This window comes from Aedes albopictus, chromosome 2, assembly GCF_035046485.1.
Source record: "Aedes albopictus strain Foshan chromosome 2, AalbF5, whole genome shotgun sequence".
Lineage (NCBI taxonomy): Eukaryota > Metazoa > Arthropoda > Insecta > Diptera > Culicidae > Aedes > Aedes albopictus.
The window spans coordinates 459,820,595-459,836,833 of NC_085137.1; positions in this window are offsets into that span (position 1 = coordinate 459,820,595).

Sequence of the window (16,239 nt, forward strand, 5' to 3'; positions counted from 1 at the left end):
TTCTATCTTCTATCTTCTATCTTCTATCTTCTATCTTCTATCTTCTATCTTCTATCTTCTATCTTCTATCTTCTATCTTCTATCTTCTATCTTCTATCTTCTATCTTCTATCTTCTATCTTCTATCTTCTATCTTCTATCTTCTATCTTCTATCTTCTATCTTCTATCTTCTATCTTCTATCTTCTATCTTCTATCTTCTATCTTCTATCTTCTATCTTCTATCTTCTATCTTCTATCTTCTATCTTCTATCTTCTATCTTCTATCTTCTATCTTCTATCTTCTATCTTCTATCTTCTATCTTCTATCTTCTATCTTCTATCTTCTATCTTCTATCTTCTATCTTCTATCTTCTATCTTCTATCTTCTATCTTCTATCTTCTATCTTCTATCTTCTATCTTCTATCTTCTATCTTCTATCTTCTATCTTCTATCTTCTATCTTCTATCTTCTATCTTCTATCTTCTATCTTCTATCTTCTATCTTCTATCTTCTATCTTCTATCTTCTATCTTCTATCTTCTATCTTCTATCTTCTATCTTCTATCTTCTATCTTCTATCTTCTATCTTCTATCTTCTATCTTCTATCTTCTATCTTCTATCTTCTATCTTCTATCTTCTATCTTCTATCTTCTATCTTCTATCTTCTATCTTCTATCTTCTATCTTCTATCTTCTATCTTCTATCTTCTATCTTCTATCTTCTATCTTCTATCTTCTATCTTCTATCTTCTATCTTCTATCTTCTATCTTCTATCTTCTATCTTCTATCTTCTATCTTCTATCTTCTATCTTCTATCTTCTATCTTCTATCTTCTATCTTCTATCTTCTATCTTCTATCTTCTATCTTCTATCTTCTATCTTCTATCTTCTATCTTCTATCTTCTATCTTCTATCTTCTATCTTCTATCTTCTATCTTCTATCTTCTATCTTCTATCTTCTATCTTCTATCTTCTATCTTCTATCTTCTATCTTCTATCTTCTATCTTCTATCTTCTATCTTCTATCTTCTATCTTCTATCTTCTATCTTCTATCTTCTATCTTCTATCTTCTATCTTCTATCTTCTATCTTCTATCTTCTATCTTCTATCTTCTATCTTCTATCTTCTATCTTCTATCTTCTATCTTCTATCTTCTATCTTCTATCTTCTATCTTCTATCTTCTATCTTCTATCTTCTATCTTCTATCTTCTATCTTCTATCTTCTATCTTCTATCTTCTATCTTCTATCTTCTATCTTCTATCTTCTATCTTCTATCTTCTATCTTCTATCTTCTATCTTCTATCTTCTATCTTCTATCTTCTATCTTCTATCTTCTATCTTCTATCTTCTATCTTCTATCTTCTATCTTCTATCTTCTATCTTCTATCTTCTATCTTCTATCTTCTATCTTCTATCTTCTATCTTCTATCTTCTATCTTCTATCTTCTATCTTCTATCTTCTATCTTCTATCTTCTATCTTCTATCTTCTATCTTCTATCTTCTATCTTCTATCTTCTATCTTCTATCTTCTATCTTCTATCTTCTATCTTCTATCTTCTATCTTCTATCTTCTATCTTCTATCTTCTATCTTCTATCTTCTATCTTCTATCTTCTATCTTCTATCTTCTATCTTCTATCTTCTATCTTCTATCTTCTATCTTCTATCTTCTATCTTCTATCTTCTATCTTCTATCTTCTATCTTCTATCTTCTATCTTCTATCTTCTATCTTCTATCTTCTATCTTCTATCTTCTATCTTCTATCTTCTATCTTCTATCTTCTATCTTCTATCTTCTATCTTCTATCTTCTATCTTCTATCTTCTATCTTCTATCTTCTATCTTCTATCTTCTATCTTCTATCTTCTATCTTCTATCTTCTATCTTCTATCTTCTATCTTCTATCTTCTATCTTCTATCTTCTATCTTCTATCTTCTATCTTCTATCTTCTATCTTCTATCTTCTATCTTCTATCTTCTATCTTCTATCTTCTATCTTCTATCTTCTATCTTCTATCTTCTATCTTCTATCTTCTATCTTCTATCTTCTATCTTCTATCTTCTATCTTCTATCTTCTATCTTCTATCTTCTATCTTCTATCTTCTATCTTCTATCTTCTATCTTCTATCTTCTATCTTCTATCTTCTATCTTCTATCTTCTATCTTCTATCTTCTATCTTCTATCTTCTATCTTCTATCTTCTATCTTCTATCTTCTATCTTCTATCTTCTATCTTCTATCTTCTATCTTCTATCTTCTATCTTCTATCTTCTATCTTCTATCTTCTATCTTCTATCTTCTATCTTCTATCTTCTATCTTCTATCTTCTATCTTCTATCTTCTATCTTCTATCTTCTATCTTCTATCTTCTATCTTCTATCTTCTATCTTCTATCTTCTATCTTCTATCTTCTATCTTCTATCTTCTATCTTCTATCTTCTATCTTCTATCTTCTATCTTCTATCTTCTATCTTCTATCTTCTATCTTCTATCTTCTATCTTCTATCTTCTATCTTCTATCTTCTATCTTCTATCTTCTATCTTCTATCTTCTATCTTCTATCTTCTATCTTCTATCTTCTATCTTCTATCTTCTATCTTCTATCTTCTATCTTCTATCTTCTATCTTCTATCTTCTATCTTCTATCTTCTATCTTCTATCTTCTATCTTCTATCTTCTATCTTCTATCTTCTATCTTCTATCTTCTATCTTCTATCTTCTATCTTCTATCTTCTATCTTCTATCTTCTATCTTCTATCTTCTATCTTCTATCTTCTATCTTCTATCTTCTATCTTCTATCTTCTATCTTCTATCTTCTATCTTCTATCTTCTATCTTCTATCTTCTATCTTCTATCTTCTATCTTCTATCTTCTATCTTCTATCTTCTATCTTCTATCTTCTATCTTCTATCTTCTATCTTCTATCTTCTATCTTCTATCTTCTATCTTCTATCTTCTATCTTCTATCTTCTATCTTCTATCTTCTATCTTCTATCTTCTATCTTCTATCTTCTATCTTCTATCTTCTATCTTCTATCTTCTATCTTCTATCTTCTATCTTCTATCTTCTATCTTCTATCTTCTATCTTCTATCTTCTATCTTCTATCTTCTATCTTCTATCTTCTATCTTCTATCTTCTATCTTCTATCTTCTATCTTCTATCTTCTATCTTCTATCTTCTATCTTCTATCTTCTATCTTCTATCTTCTATCTTCTATCTTCTATCTTCTATCTTCTATCTTCTATCTTCTATCTTCTATCTTCTATCTTCTATCTTCTATCTTCTATCTTCTATCTTCTATCTTCTATCTTCTATCTTCTATCTTCTATCTTCTATCTTCTATCTTCTATCTTCTATCTTCTATCTTCTATCTTCTATCTTCTATCTTCTATCTTCTATCTTCTATCTTCTATCTTCTATCTTCTATCTTCTATCTTCTATCTTCTATCTTCTATCTTCTATCTTCTATCTTCTATCTTCTATCTTCTATCTTCTATCTTCTATCTTCTATCTTCTATCTTCTATCTTCTATCTTCTATCTTCTATCTTCTATCTTCTATCTTCTATCTTCTATCTTCTATCTTCTATCTTCTATCTTCTATCTTCTATCTTCTATCTTCTATCTTCTATCTTCTATCTTCTATCTTCTATCTTCTATCTTCTATCTTCTATCTTCTATCTTCTATCTTCTATCTTCTATCTTCTATCTTCTATCTTCTATCTTCTATCTTCTATCTTCTATCTTCTATCTTCTATCTTCTATCTTCTATCTTCTATCTTCTATCTTCTATCTTCTATCTTCTATCTTCTATCTTCTATCTTCTATCTTCTATCTTCTATCTTCTATCTTCTATCTTCTATCTTCTATCTTCTATCTTCTATCTTCTATCTTCTATCTTCTATCTTCTATCTTCTATCTTCTATCTTCTATCTTCTATCTTCTATCTTCTATCTTCTATCTTCTATCTTCTATCTTCTATCTTCTATCTTCTATCTTCTATCTTCTATCTTCTATCTTCTATCTTCTATCTTCTATCTTCTATCTTCTATCTTCTATCTTCTATCTTCTATCTTCTATCTTCTATCTTCTATCTTCTATCTTCTATCTTCTATCTTCTATCTTCTATCTTCTATCTTCTATCTTCTATCTTCTATCTTCTATCTTCTATCTTCTATCTTCTATCTTCTATCTTCTATCTTCTATCTTCTATCTTCTATCTTCTATCTTCTATCTTCTATCTTCTATCTTCTATCTTCTATCTTCTATCTTCTATCTTCTATCTTCTATCTTCTATCTTCTATCTTCTATCTTCTATCTTCTATCTTCTATCTTCTATCTTCTATCTTCTATCTTCTATCTTCTATCTTCTATCTTCTATCTACTATCTTCTATCTACTATCTTCTACCTTCTATCTACTATCTTCTACCTTCTTTCATAGTTTCTACAGCTCAGTTTGGTCTTTTTTATTAAACTCTACCTGACTGCTTTATATACGTGAAGTCCACACCAGATGAACCATTTATTTATTTTATTCGTCGCGTGTCCAGTCGCTGCCGAATTGGACTTGTTCCTTTATTTCCGACTCCCACCCCCAGAAGAAAAAAAAACAGACACACGACGACAGCTACGGATTTGGCTAATGGAAATTTCAGTTCGCATTAATCCCAATCATAAATATTTGTTCCGACTTGTCCTTGAAGAGGTTAGAACGATTAACGCCGCGCGGGCCAAGTGAAAATTTCTGTCCACCAGCAACAGTTTGATTGACAATTTTTCACCCGATTTTACGACGATCCCCAGCAGCACGTGTCGGGTGCGAGAGAAATTTTCGCACTTACCGCCCATTGACAATGGGGGGAGCTAGAAATTAAATCAACGTGAAGATTCATTTTCGTCTGCATTGCTTAAATTGTTGCAAAAATTTAGAGAAAACAAATACGCAAAAGCGAAATCTGTCGTTCCTCGATCCTCTGGCCGTGTGTCTTGTTCTGCGCGCCGGAAAACAGCGCCCAAGGAGGCAGGCGGTCGTGTTTTCTCGCGATTGTTATTGTTATCATTGCTATTATTGCAGCGCCGAAGTGGGTGTTTACGGGATTGTGTTGTTTTTAGAGCTTGGTTCCCGGTGTCTCTGGCCACCGCTCCCACTCATGTGTGGCCTACCTTCATTCCCTGTTGATGCAGATCTTGATACGAAGGGAAAAAGCAGATTATTTTTAATAATTTGGGGGTATGATGTCAAGAAATGTGGGCTGGTTACGATAAACATATTGCAATTATACATTTCTGACGCTGAATAATGTGATAGGGTAAAAAAAATTCTTCGACATAAGCGCTAATTCCCGTCATATCAGATGCCTCATTAGATGGAAGCAAAACGATGTAGACTATCGACAATTTTTCTAGTTTTGCGTACGACGAAGGCAACCGCACCAAAGCAGCAACTAGCCGAATTATTCTTCATTATCATTTAATTTTCTCTTCGTCTGATTCACTTTTTGAACCAACCTTCAATTCACACCCCAAAAAAGCTCTGTGTCACTCTAAAGTCGGATTTCACTGCTGCAGAGTGCAGCAAAGGCTATTCAATTAATTAAATTTCACGTCGGTAAAATGTAATCAACAAGTTGTCTTCGTCTAGGGAGGATGCAAACAAATGTGTGCGTGGATTTTCTGCATACGAAACGTCGTATTTCATAACCACGGAGAAAGATTTCCTCGTTACACTGTGATGGTGAATTATGATCTGGGGGGCAAAAATATTAAGGTACCCCGGGGCAAGTGGGAGCTAAAAAAAGGCTAGTTTGGTTTTGTCATGACAAAAAATTCTAAATATAAATAATTTTATAATTCCAATGGTTCTAAAAGACATTGTTGGTATATTTCTCCTTAATAACGGGCATTAAAACTGTTTTGAAATTTTAACATTCTATATATTATGCATATAAAGAAAAGTGGAGCAGATCTTCATTTACTCCGCATCACGGGGCAAGTGGGAATCATTCGGAATTTTTGTACAAATGGCTTAATATAGTTGCTGCATATGTGTAAGGTAGCATAAAAAGAAATAGCTGATGCGAAAAACTATGTTTAGCGATTTATGTTGGAAGTGTTTTGTGGTATCGTGCATAAATTACGTAACATACATAATAACGTTTCAATGAGAAAAAATTTGATTTAACCATAGCATCTTGTGCAAAACAAATTGATTTTTTCATTATACAAAAAGCGCCATAAAGGTAAATGCTGGAAGATTTCTAAACTTGCTTTTCATATTACGTAGTTAATGAATCTCGCCAAAAGATTTTTCAAGATTTACAGATCTTTACCTTACATAATTTTCCGATCATAAAATAAAGATTTTTAAATCGTGAACTTTGAATAAGTCGTTTTCCAATTTTTTCATACTTTATGGTCGGTTCCTAAACACTCATTAAGTAACGAAAAACGAAAAAAAAAATATAATTTGCTTAAATGAAAATATGAAAAATAGAGGATTTCGAAGAAACACACGTTCTACCCAAGACTTTACCATTTTAAACAATAGCTTCATCATCAGAATAGAAGAAATTAAGTATAATTCAACGATTGATTACTTAAGACGCCGATTTTAACTTTACTATGTGAATTTTGACTTAGGCTGAAGACAGCGAGATCAAACTATGAAATTGTGTTTGTTTACTCTCACAGGTCTCACTTGCCCCAGATGCTGAAATGTACTGGGGCAAGTGAGAGTAGTCAACTAAAGGTAATAAATAAAAATAAATTACACCTTTTTCGCTTAAAATAATTTTCAAGCACTCCAAATATCATCCTGAAACCGAAAAAGTTTGACTTTGTTTGATATTCCATTTTAAAACGACGAATATAGTAGAGTACGTTAATCTCACTTAGTGAATTGAAAATTATAAATGAACAACAATAATATATATGGTCTCTTTATGGTGAGAACAATAACAATTTTTGAATTCAAAGTATCCGTTGGTGTGATACCTATGTTTTCCATGAAGAATGTTGACCTTAAAAATAAAAAAATAGATAAAATTATAGCCGTAGGTCTCACTTGCCCCGGATTCTCACTTGCCCCGGGGTACCTTATTTGAAATATTTTGGTCGTTATTCCAAGGCTACATCCATGCTCAAAAGTACTTTGAACACATGATTTGATATGGATTGCGAAGAATTTGACTGACTTTTCAAATAAACACCTACGGTCAAATCTTAATTTTTGAGCATCCCTACCATAGCGTCACGTAGAAGGTGTGCCGGGAATTCAATTCAGGTTGTGCCCGAAATAGACGTGAACTAGACGGAAACAGAGTTCGAGGGACAATTGTGCAATCTTATTATTTTAAGAAAATTTTAGCTAATTTGAAATATTGTTCTGCATGATATGGAAGCTAATTTGTAAATTAGTTATTGAATACTAAACTGGCTTTTTAAATTTTAAAAAATGTATTGATTTTTTAATTTTATACAAATGAGAACCTTTTTCTAAGACACAAGGTTTTTAGCGGCTTCTTTAGCGGTGTTGAGATAATTCCATATTCTGAATCTGCATGCCAAACTGAGCCGATATCCAAATTTTCATGAATTTTGGTGCCCGGGAACCTATTTAAAAATGAGTTTGAAATTTGTATGGGAGCGATTTGTCGAATCACCCCTCGTCGCATTTTGTACTGGGCGGAGCTGTCAAGTAGTTACCCAGCTGTCAAAAAGTGATTTCGGAAAATCTCTTTGTAATTGATTTTAGGTATCGTAATAAAGTTCTAAAAATCTGAAAAAAATCCTAGTGTCTTAGAAAAAGCTGCTCTTTCGTATAAAACCAAAAAATCAATACATAATTAAAAAATAAAAAAAAACTTAATTGGCCATTAGGCGAGGCGCAAAAATAAATTCGATAATTATTGATCCATGCTTTGCGAGACGCGGATTAGATGAAAACCCTATATGAAATGTGTATCCAATTATCCAATTATATCCAATTATCGGGACACGCAGTAAACCTCAACCGATTTTAATGACCGACGGTTACTCGACGCGGAATCTGTTCGAATCGGTTTAGCCGTTCCGGAGTTATGGCCATTTAGGTGTTCCGGACCGGTACCCCAGGAAGGGGCCAGATATGAAAATGCTACAATACCATGCATGCGAGACTTCAGACCGCGGCTTCTTCGATAACCTGATGAACGGTGAGCAGGAAAATAGTCTCAGGCCATATCTAAACCGGTAGTGTTCCGGAATTGGTTCCGGATGTCTCACCGGAAGTGGCAAAATATAAAAGTGAGCCAAATCAATGCATGCGATACATCAAATAGCGGCTTTTTCGATAACCTGATGAACAGTAAGCAAGAAAATAACCTTTGATTCAGTAGAGACTACCGGTAGTGTTCCGGAACCGGTTCCGGGTGCCCCGCCGGAAGTGACCAAATATAAAATTGAACCAAACCCATGCATGCGACACATCAAATCGCAGCTCTTTAGATAACCTAATGAACGGTTAGCAATAAAATGGAATCAGACCGTATTTAGGAAAACCAGTAGTGTTCCGGAATCGATTCCGTGTGCCCCACCGGAAGTGGTCAAATGTAGATGGGAACCAAACCCATGCATGCGACACATTAAATGGCAGCTTTTTCGATAACCTGAAGAACGGTAAGCAGGAAAATAGTCTTATATCACAGCAGAGACTACCGGTAGTGTTCCGGAACTGGTTCCGGGTGCCTCGCCTGAAGTGGCCAAATATAAAAGTGTACCAAACCCTAGACCTGACCCATGCAGGCGACACATCAAATAGCGGCTTTTTCGATAACCTGATGAACGATTAGCAATAAAATGGTTTTAGACCATATTTAGGAAAACCAGTAGTATTCCAGAACCGGTTCCGGGTGTCCCACCGGAAGTGGTCAAATGCATATGGGAGCCAAACCCATGCATGCGACACATTAAATCGTGGCTTTTTTGATAACCTGATGAATGGTTTTCAAGAACACAGCCTTTGATTACATCAGAGACTAACGGTAGTGTTCCAGAACCAGTTCACATCAAATCGCGGCGTTTTCGATAACCTGATGAACGGTTTATAAGAAAATAATCTCAGATCACATTAAAGACTACCGGTGGTGTTCCCAGAGCCCGTTGTGCATGTCTCGCCAGAATGACCAAAATGTAAAATGAATCAAATCTATGCATGCACATCAATTTTCGGCTTTTCAGAAAACCTGTTAAACAGTTAGCAAGAAACTAGTCTTAGACCATATTTGAGACAATAGGTACAGTCTTGGAACCGGTTCCGGGTATCTCACAGGAAGAGGTAAAAAAAGTGAAAATGCAAGCGATAAATATGTGCAAAAGAACACAATCTTGACAAAACTGAAGCAGGCTCATCGAATCACTCCTTTTCAAATTCCTGAGGTGTAAATATACAGTAGAATTGGGGTTGCATGGGAAAATTGAAATTTAATCGCATTAACCTCGAACAAAATTTTTCAATCCCCTTTGGCGTCTAAAATTACTGCACAAAATTTTGATCCGACTGGTTTGGGCGAATATGTTTCCGTGACTATGATTTGAATCGAAAACTGTTCAAAGTGTTACGTCTGTTTGTCTGTGGTTCTAATTTGAATTGAATTCAGTATGAAAAATTTCACTTACTGCTATTTTTTGGTCAAATTTTATGAATCTAGTAACCAATAATAATAAAATATAGCCTTAAGTGTGCAGAAGAAAGTTTATCGAAGACTGTAAAGTGATTTTTAGTTGTGAAATAAGTTATATTTTAGCTTGTTCTTATTGTCTTAGTATTGATCGGCCTAAAGCATACAGGCCAATAAGCCTAACCTCAATTATACTCAAAATAATGGAGAAGATTCTGGATGAGCATATCAAAAGCTCGTTTTTAAAAGCTCACAAGCTAAATAAATTACAGTTTGCCTATTGCAAAGGCAAGTCGACGGTAACAGCCCTTCACACGTTGACGCAAAAAATAGAAAAAAGCATCAAATACAAGGAAGTAGCGTACTGTGCATTTCTTGATATTGAAGGTGCGTTTGATAACGCTTCACATGCTTCAATCAGATCAGCTATGTATAAACGGGGCTTTCATGGCTCAATCGTTGACTGGATCACTGCAGCGCTGAGAAATCGATGTATTGTCTCCAGACTGGGCGAATCAACCATTAAAGTAAGTACGTCTAAGGGCTGTCCCCAAGGAGGTGTACTTTCACCATTGCTGTGGTCTCTAGTTGTAGATGACTTGCTTAATAGTTTAGTGGCAATGGGATTCGAAGTCATTGGTTATGCAGATGATATCGTGATAGTGGTAAGAGGGAAGCATGATGAAACGCTATCAAACAGAATGCAAATAGCGTTAAACTACACTCTTGCCTGGTGTAAAGGAGAGGGACTAAACGTAAATCCCTCAAAAACTACTCTTGTAATTTTTACAAGAAAAAGAAATGTCAATATAAAGGCACCGTCCTTGGATGGGGTACAGTTGACATTCTCCTCCAGGGTGAAATATTTAGGAGTCATACTAGATAAAAAACTGAACTGGAGTGAACATCTAGAGCATGTAGTAAATAAGGCAACAACTGCTCTTTGGGCCTGTCGGAGAGTGATCGGGGGAAAGTGGGGGCTAAAACCCAGGATAGTTCATTGGATCTACCTGGCAGTTGTTAGACCCAAAGTCTCTTATGCCTCTCTAGTCTGGTGGCCTAAAACCAAAACCAAAACAGCCCAACGAGTGCTGGCTAAACTTCAACGTTTAGCAACAGTGTTAGTAACAGGAGCTATTCGAAGTACTCCTGGTTCAACACTAGATGCCTTAATGCATCTGCTACCCTTGCACCAATTTGTGCAACTAGAGGCGAAGAAAAGTGCCTTGAAGTTAAAAAGATATAAGAACATCTTAGAAGGCGATCTAACAGGACATTTGGAAATCTTAACCAATGTTACTGTAAATCCACTAGTAATACAAAATGAAGACTGGATGGAACCAAAATTCATCTTAGATATACCATACAAAGTTTCGATTGATGATCGGAGCGTATGGGAATCAGGAGGACCAACGGTTCGACCAGGATCTATTGTATTCTATACGGATGGATCGAAAATGAGTGATAGAACTGGGGCTGGAGTATATGGACCCAGGACTAAACTCGCCATACCAATGGGTAAATGGCCAACGGTGTTCCAAGCTGAAATTCAAGCTATTTTGGAATGCGCTGCCATCTGTCTTAAAAGAAAATATAGACATGCGAATATCTATATCTTTTCAGACAGTCAGGCAGCTTTAAAGGCAGTCTGCACATTTGAATGTTATTCTAAGCTAGTATGGGAGTGCATTACAATACTGAAGGAACTGGCTGGAAGGAATACTGTAAAATTATTCTGGGTACCAGGTCATTGTGGAATTGCAGGCAACGAAATTGCGGACCAGCTAGCTAGGGAGGGATCTCTGGGTGCCTTGTATGGACCAGAACCCTTCTGTGGAGTATCATCAAGTGCTCTATCGATGGAGCTAAAAAAATGGGAGAAACAGAGCGTAGGAGCAAACTGGCATACTGCACCTGGAATATCCCAGTCAAAGAGATTCATCGTGCCAAGCGTGAAAAACACGAACACACTACTGAAACTTAGTAAACGCGAATTAAGTGTGTACACAGGATTGTTAACTGGGCACTGCCCATCTCGACACTTTCTATTGAAGCTCAAGAAGATTGAATCAGAAGAATGTCGGTTCTATGGTTTCATCAACTCTGAAACCTCGGAACATCTACTTTGTGAGTGTAGTTTTCTCTTTAAGAAGAGAGAACGTTATTTCGGTGGATGCATCATGCATCCCCGAGATATCTGGTGGAATATAAATCCCAAGAAAGTAGTGGCTTTCATTTTGGAAGCTATTCCAGACTGGGGTAAAATGCAGGCCTAAAAAAAAAAAAACAATCGCTAGTTCTTAATACTAGTGAGTGTACTAATGTACTGCATAAAGCAACTGGGTCTTACCACAATAAATCAATTAATGGTCGCAGTGGTTGTGTACCCCTACAGGGAAAAAAAAATTGATCGGCCTCCAGTAATAGTAAAGGTGGTCAAGCAGTCAAGGAGGACTGGGTCTCCAGTTAGCCTAGTGGTTAAGGCTATGGATCGCCAATCCGGAGACGGCAGGTTCGTAAAATAGGTCAAACAGTCAAAATTTGAGATTTTTTGATGCACTCTATGAAAAGTTATAGCATCTTGAACTTTTTTGTGAGAGAAAAATAGTTGCCTATCCCAAACATTTTGGCCATCCCCTGTACATACTGGAAAAACAACCATAATGTCTTGCCTCACACAAATGTGGGAGGCTCAAGCTGTTAGTACACAGAGTCAAATATTTGTCCATAAACCAGCCAATGCTCAAACATCTTGTTTAACTCGATCGAATCTTCATTAGTGTCAAACTGATGTTGTTACTTGAGTCCTTTCCTTGTCAAATATTTGACCCTGTGTACTTCAGGCCTTACCGTAGTTCAAAGTCGATCATTTTTCCGGTCCAGCGCGGATCTCCAACTGAGAGCGGACATTTGTGGTAAACAACACACAACGTGATTGCAAACAACTGTTGTAAACTGCACCGAAACCGATGTTTTCGGTTTGTATTATTTTAAGCACTCGGCTCGGCAGCCAAAACGCATCAAATTGCATTTTGGAAACCTGCCTTACGCGAAAATTTCCACCATGACTCGAAGTGTGGACCTCAGCATCTCAAAAGAAGGAACCCGGGTAGAGGTGAATGGCAAACCAAAAACAAAAGAATAACAAATTTTATTGTCATAACTTATTTTATCATTCATGAGTTCTTCATGAAGAGCTTAAAACAACATGTGAATAGCATAATATGATATCATATCAAAATATTCCATTCGCTTGTCATTTTAAAATTTGGAAGAATAACTACTGAATGTCTTATTTTGCTATCATAACAAATTTTACAATTGGTGAGATATTGTTGACCTTTTGCGAGTTTGATGAATTCGCAGTTTTGGCACTTATCAAGAACAACATAATGACAAAATTTGAATTTTGGTTATTCTAATGGTAAATTTTGATATTTGTTTGCAATTACTTTCCATCCAAAAAACTTATAAGTTTTCATTTTGTTATTGGAATAAACAACTTAATATACCCTTCTTTTGGATGACAAGGGAATAACTAATTTTGATATTGTTCTATTTTCAATAACTCAATAATGGTATATTTTGCAATTCTCTATCTTAATTTTTTTTTGTTCTTGGTTTGCCATTGTAATGTCAAAATTTGACATTCTTTAGTTATTTTATTGAACAATGTCAGTTATTATTTTTGCCCTTTTGTCACTTATTTCAAACAAACCAATGACAAATTTTACCATTCAGTAATTGTTTTTGAATTGTAAAACTTGCAATTGTTTTGTAATTCTTTTCTGCCCGGGAAAGGTGCACCGGGATGAAAACGATACCCTTCGCGCGACTCGACAGACATCGTCATGGCACAGTAGTCATAGCATTGAACGATATTGAAGTGGCCAGTGCACTTTCAGCACCACCTGCAATTTATCATCCACACCCAAGTCCACCACTGGCCTGTCTGGCCGCCCACAATGCTCGGTAGGGATGAGTACCGCGAAGTGAATTAACGCGATTAAGATGGTCCCGCGAAGGAATACAAAGTTTACAATCTGTATGTAGTTATCTCTGTGGCGAGGATAACTTTCTTTAAATTTCTCAAATTTCCAATAAAATTTCTATTTTGTGGCTATGTTTTGTTGGGCATTCCTGAAATAATGTTCACAAATTCAATATCTGGTCATTTGTTTTGAATCTGCTTTATGCGTCAAGCAAGCCATTATTGATTAAAGGACCAAAGTTGTACTCCACATTGCAGGTTCCAAGAATAGTTTATTGAAAGCTACGCGCCTTCGAACTGTAGAAATAAATCCATGAAGACGCTGGCTTAGTTGATGATTTTTAAATTTAAAGATATTACCGGACGACCACAGTCGGAGCATATTGGAGTACTCTCTCCTACTCAGTGGGGGTGGAAATGATCTCTGGTGCATGCGGGTATGGTGATAATTAACATGTGTACGAGTGGATTATCTCTTGTTCAGGGCGTTCCAAATAAACGATTTGAACCATTGTTGACCTTATTTTGAGGCATACGGGACTTTAAATGGCTGCAATAATCGACTTTTCTGGGAAACACAACAAGACATTAAAATGCCGGCTCTGGATTGACAGAAAGAGATCACGTTGAGGACAAGACCTATTAGCCTTGATCTTCTCTTGTCAATTGTACTTTCAACATAAAAAATAATTGCTACCAGCTCTCTTGCGCTAAATGAAAAAAAAAACGGAAAACGACTTGCACGCGAAAACTCTACAAGATCAGTTTGTCAACGAAGCGAGAAAACAACGAAAATCAAAATCGCAATAACATCGGTAGAATTTTCTCGAGACGCAGAGTCTCGAGCAGTGTGATCGAGAAAGTCGATACAAAACAACAACCGGCCTTTTTATAGTTCCCCAAGAATAACATGACAACAACATTACACGGTACGATGCTCAGATGCGAGGGAGAGTGGTTTTGGGAAATCCAAACAGAAAGGTTTGAAAATAAAACAGGATATTAAATTACCGAAGGCACCGTTTCTGAATGGAATGGAAACAATACGCAAGATCAAGCATAAGATCGGAGGCCGCGTGGGAGCCGGGAAATTGTATAATTTACTGTCTGTCACAAGCGTGCGGACATTTGAAATACGGTGGTGACGCGAAATTTGTCTAATCAATCTATTTTTTGGTGGTCGTCACCATAGACGACAGTGCTCTCTGCGCAAAGAAGGTCGCCGCTAGGAAAATGTACAATGCACATAAAAATTGTGTCTTTTTTCTTAGCGAATCACTTGAGTGAATGACGCTATTGGTTTTTGTGGTTTTAATGGCATAGGCAGTGGATGTCCATTAAACTTTATTTTGGTCACTTATGGGTTTCACTTTAATAATTTCAATGTATTCATTTATTTAGTTCACATCAAATTCATGATAATACTGAATCAACAATTTGCCGCCATAATACTCGATTTGCAGCTGCAGCTCTCCAACGTCGGTCACGCCCAACACTCGCCAGATCACGCTCCACCTGGTCCGCCCATCGTGCTCTCTGCGCTCCACGCCTTCTTGTACCAACCGGATGGTTAGTAAACACCAACTTTGCAGGGTTGTTGTCCGGCATTCTTCCAACATGCCCTGCCCACCGTATCCTTCCAGGTTTGGCCACTTTCTGGATACTGTGTTCGCCGTAAAGTGCAGCGAGCTCGTGGTTCATCCTTCTCCGCCACACACCGTTCTCCTGCACACCGCCGAAGATCGTCCTTAGCACCCGTCGCTCGAAAACTCCGAGTGCTTGCAGGTCCTCCTGGAGCATCGTCCATGTCTCGTGTCCGTAGAGAACCACCGGTCTTATTAACGTCTTGTACATGGTACATTTGGTGCGGGGGTGAATCTTTTTTGACCGCAGTTTCTTCTGGAGCCCATAGTAGGCACGACTTCCACTGATGATGCGCCTTCGTATTTCACGGCTCACGTTATTGTCAGCCGTTAGCAAGGAACCGAGGTAGACGAATTCTTCTACCACCTCGAAAGTATCCCTGTCTATCGTAACATTGCTGCCAAGGCTTGTCCTGGCTCGCTCAGTCCCACCTACCAGCATGTACTTTGTCTTAGCCGCATTCACCACCAGTCCGACCTTTGCTGCTTCACGTTTCAGGCGGGTGTACTGTTCTGCCACCGTTCCAAATGTTCTGGCAATAATATCCATGTCATCCGCAAAACAGACAAATTGGCTGGATTTCGTGAAGATCGTACCCCGGCTGTTGAGCCCGGCTCGTCGCATAACACCTTCCAGGGCGATGTTGAATAGTAGACAGGAAAGTCCATCACCTTGTCGTAGTCCCCGTCGAGATTCGAATGAACTGGATAGTTCACCCGAAATCCTTACGCTGTTCTGCACACCGTCCATCGTTGCTCTTATCAGTCTAGTCAGCTTCCCGGGAAAGTTGTTCTCGTCCATGATTTTCCATAGCTCTGTGCGGTCGATACTGTCGTATGCCGCTTTAAAGTCGATGAACAGGTGATGCGTTGGAAGCTGGTATTCACGGCATTTCTGGAGGATTTGCCGTACGGTGAAGATCTGGTCCGTTGTCGACCGGCCGTCGATGAAACCGGCTTGG